The sequence below is a fragment of the Tasmannia lanceolata genome, unplaced genomic scaffold, assembly GCF_043159265.1.
Source record: "Tasmannia lanceolata isolate RefF3 unplaced genomic scaffold, GAP_Taslan_0.1 ptg000013l, whole genome shotgun sequence".
NCBI lineage: Eukaryota > Viridiplantae > Streptophyta > Magnoliopsida > Canellales > Winteraceae > Tasmannia > Tasmannia lanceolata.
Window position 1 is genome coordinate 44,774,653 of NW_027518690.1, and position 4,670 is coordinate 44,779,322.

General features: G+C 37.9%; 1 long non-coding RNA gene across 1 annotated transcript; it reads right to left on the reverse strand.

Annotated features, from left to right (window-relative positions):
* Positions 1–459: 459 nt before the first annotated feature.
* Positions 460–3,690, reverse strand: LOC143889236 (uncharacterized). The gene is made up of 3 exons (XR_013254797.1): positions 3,554–3,690; positions 685–754; positions 460–584 (listed from the first exon to the last, which is right to left on the reverse strand). It is a non-coding gene; the product is annotated as an uncharacterized LOC143889236 (long non-coding RNA).
* Between the last annotated feature and the right edge of the window lie 980 nt (positions 3,691–4,670).

Sequence of the window (4,670 nt, forward strand, 5' to 3'; positions counted from 1 at the left end):
TCTCCATTTCTACATAATGTGGCACATGAAAATATAGGCTATATTATCTCAAAAAACTGGTGACAATGGAATCATTAGGGGTATTGAGATAAAAAACAATCATACTGTGAAATTCGGCTCTGATTGCCAAATGGTGGTGGAAATCTTTCAAAGACGGAGAGAAATTATAGACTATGGCCATTTATGTTAAATATCCATCCTCAAGGCTCCCACCTTCGCCCCACTTCACTCCACCTCGTAAAATTTCAAAGCCTGGAGTATGGATTGACAATAAATTCGGGTAACTGATATTCTGCAAGTGAAAATGATATTCTGCAAGTGAAAATCCGTCCATCAGAGAGCAATGGCCATGGTGCAATTTTAGGACAATGGCTCATAGACAATGTCCCAGGATTCGAAATTTCCAAATCAGCATCCGTCCATTCATTCGCGTTCCGCAAGCAAAAGCCCATTGATTGGTAATTAAAAATTAAAAATTAAAAATTAAAAAAAACTTAGGCATGGCATAATTCCATTAATTGCAACAAAGCCAACCTCTGGGCATTTTCTTGTGCCTTTTGTTGTTCTGTGTTTTGTTGATTCCCCTAAAAACAGTAGATGAAATTCATTAGCAGCAGCATTATAGAAAGAAATTAAGTGTACCAAACTCATATGTAGAATCCATCCATGCTCTAAGAGTATTACTTATGACTCCCTGCTGTGCCATTAACTCTTGCATTCTTCGTTGCCTGATGGCTTCTAACTCTGGATCATCCTAGTCAACAAAAAAAGTGTATTTTCAGGACTTTGTAAACATTCCAAATTAAAAATAAATAAAAAATCTCTAACAATCACAAGGAATAGCCTGTCAAAACTCTTTATGATGGTTTGGAATCCAAAACTTCACAAGGAATAGCCTGTCAAAACTCTTTATGCCTGATGGTTCGGAATTCAAAAATCACATAACAAGATATCAAAACCTATATATGATTAGAATATTGTGGATCATCATCGACAGACAATACCAGAGACACAAAAAAATTACTAAGTACCAAAACAATACAATATATTAGCTATAGGCAGGCATACTGATATCCATAAGAACACTAGTAGTTGAGGTGCGTTTACCTCCAGAAGAATACACCCACAAAATCCAAACATGTAATTTTTAGGCTCCTCTCTCACTTGAACTTATTGATGTTATTATACTTTTCATTTGTTCAAATAAAACTTACCAGTGAACATATTTCATTAAAAGTTCCATGTACCAATTATACAACAAATATGCTTCTGCTGGGAGGAATCCTTTTCCCTTTCTCCAGATTGGTCCCCCCCCCCCCCCCCTCCCTCTAGGGCGGGGGTCATCCCAAACCACAGGGAGTGGACTTTAGCTAGATTGATGACATGGACCGATCTCTCTTGGATAAACCTTTCAAGGAGGAGATTAGGGTTGTGTTCTCCTTGAGTAGAGATTGAGCTCCTGGAACGGATGAGCTTTGCTTAATTTTCTTCAAGTGCTGCTAGGACACAGTGAAAAATTATATATGTGGCTTCTTCAAAGCATTCTCTGAGAGATTGGTGCTAGATAAGAGCAAGGGTGCAACTTTTATTGTTTTGATCCCTAAAGTACATATGCGATCAACATTTCGGACTTTCGACGAATTAGTTTGGTGGGATTCCTTTATAAGGTCCTAGCTAAAGTTCTAGCCAATAGAGTGAAGAAGGTTTCGCACAAGGCCTTCTCTAAGAAGCGATCTGCTTTATCCATGGTCGTCAAATTCTAGATAGTGCTCTTATAGCTGATGTAGTAAAGGGAGCATTCTTTAAATAGTAGCACTTCTTGCTACTACATGGACCCTTTGGAAGGAGAGGAATGAATGGAAGTTCAAAAATGCAGCAAAAGGATCATAATTTATCTATACGAAAGTCATCCTGCTTATCATCTCTTATGTAAGGATCTTACCTTGCTTCAAGTTTTCATCTAGCACAGACCTTAGATAGTATTGGAAGAATATTTGTACAAGGAAAGGATTGAGACGATTGCTCCCAGACGGACCCCTCCAGATCTAGGATGGGTGAAGCCAACTTTGAATCTTTGATGGATCTAGTATTGGTAACCCTGAACTAGCTGGACTAGGGAGAATCCTTCAAGATGATGCCAGTTTCATTAGATGGGCTTTCTCGGGTCCCATCAAGGTTAAGGGCTCCAATGAGCAGGAAACAGGAAGTGATGGCACTGCTTCAGGGCATTAAGATCATGAACAACAGTGATTCAAGTAGACTTATTGTGGAGGAAGACTCCCTCAATGTTAACAGATGAATGGAAGGGACCCGCCCCCACCCATGGAGGTTCATGGATATGATTGAGGAGATTCAAGAATGTATGGCGGGAGCACCCTGTTCGATTTCAGCATGTTAGGAGATCGGCTAACAACGAGCCAAATCGTCTCACCCAATCAAGAATTGACAAGATTAGAGTGGAGTTATACGACTCGCTTCCCCCATGATTTTCCCTTTTTGATATATTCTTTGTTGTTGTGTATTTGCTTTTCTTATTGTTTCGACCATCTCAGCCACGATCTTTTTCCTCTTTATTATAATTATCTATCATTCAAAAACAAATGATGATTTTGGTTATCATCCAAACCATAGGGGGATTTGGGTTAACAAACATAGACCAAAGGGTGCTTTTGGTAGTTCTCCCTATATATTTTACTCTAAATCAACTTTCTCTTGACAAACACTAGCTCTTTTTTCCTGAATAGATCTTTCTCAACAAAATCTTGGCTCTTAAAATGCAGAAGGAAAAACATTTTGTCACACTAACTGCCGACAAAGATCATTGGAATGCTATCTCCATAATAAGAATAATACACGAGTCCCAATAATCCTAACCAGAGAAGCATCAGATTGAAAGGTCCCAAACCTTCTTATCAGAATCTATTGATTTTACTCAGGCCCTGTTCGTTTAATATTATGCCAACCGATTTTTGGGCTCAAATTGGTTTGGCTCATAATATTAAACAAACAGGGCCTTAAAGTTTCAAATATCTGATTGATCATTATTCTACCAATAAACGAAAAAATGTGGAGTAATAAGAAACAAATAACCAAAACTAATCAATTAGCAATTCGAACCCAGCTAGGGCCCTGTTGGTTTGAGATTATGCCAACCGATTGTGAGTCCAAAACCAATTATTGGACTCATAATTAAACCTAAATTTGAGTCCAATAAGTGGTATTGGACGCACAATCGGTTGGCATGATAGTAAACGAACAGAGCCTAGAATATTCCACGGATCACACTCCATATGATTTCAACCGCTATAAGAATTTAAGAAGCATGGGGAACCCTAATTTCACAGTGGATTCAAAGTTCTTGAGAGAATTAAAAAAAAAAGGGTGTCTAGTTAAAAAGCAAGACACTTAAATTTAAGATTCGTGAAGGCCCTAATCGATGAGAAGGGGAAAATCTTGGATACTAATTGTGTTAACAATAACAGAGCAGGAAAAAGAGATTCAAATGAAGGAAATCAGAGGCATAAGAAACGATTAGGGTTTTATTAGCGCGTACCATTTTTCGAAAGATGATTAAAAAACGAAACCTTTTCGAGTTCTTACAGATTCACAAATCCCAGCCCTAATTTTTTAAATAAGAACAAAAAGGAAGGAAACGATATCCGCGCAACTTTGTTTTAATAAGTGCACTAACTCTTCTCGTTCTTTATCATTTAAAGAGCGTGGCTAATACTTACTTATTACAGTTCCAAAAAGCTCTCATAATCCAATTACAATTTACAAAGGGAAATGTTATCAGCACTACTGTAGTTTTACGAGGGACTCTCATTTTATTAAAAGTATGGTATGGCCCACACCATAGGATGATCCAAACCGTCCATTAGATGGGCCGCAGCCTAAATAGGTTGTGCCCCCCAAAATCATTTCCAGAGGTTGATCCTAACCCTCCGATCTATAGAGGGTTAGGATCAACTCTCTCATTAGAGAGCTCTTGTTACCACTCGCAGGTTTTGGTAGTTTTCCACCCAATCACTATTAACAAGTGACAGGCCTGTCTAGCACCCTTTCATTTTGGATTTTTATTAAGGATTGATTTTCAGTCCCAAAATTGAGCTTAATTTTGAGTCCAATAAACAGTTATTAACTCAAATTATATTCTCAAAATCCAAAACAAATAGGGCTTAAACAATCAAGTTGCGACTGATTAGCAGAGGCGTGTCCAAACATACTCCCTACTTATTCTTGACCTATGACACGGAGTGCTGAAACATCTTGGTCATATGTGGGCTTTTCCTAGTGTTTCATTGGTAAGTATAGTCAAGGGTTCTCTTCGGCCAAGCACTCTGTTCAACAGATAGATGGCAGTTCCATCTATCAATATCTATGGACTTGGACCATCAATTCTAGTTTTTCCTTCGATTACGTCAATACTAATCGTAGTTATTATCAGGACAAGTGTATGTTTTATGACCAAGGATATTTGAGATTTCTTTTGCTTATATGAGTTTTTCCCGTAGTTCCATCTTAAGATTAGTGACTAGTTCCAATTTGATACAAATTTATATTTTTGGGGAACTCATAGCAATGGGAACCGACGAAATAGCATTATCAATATTTTTTTTTTCATCTCAAAATGGCAAAACTACCCCTCCCTCTGCCACGTGACATGTAGG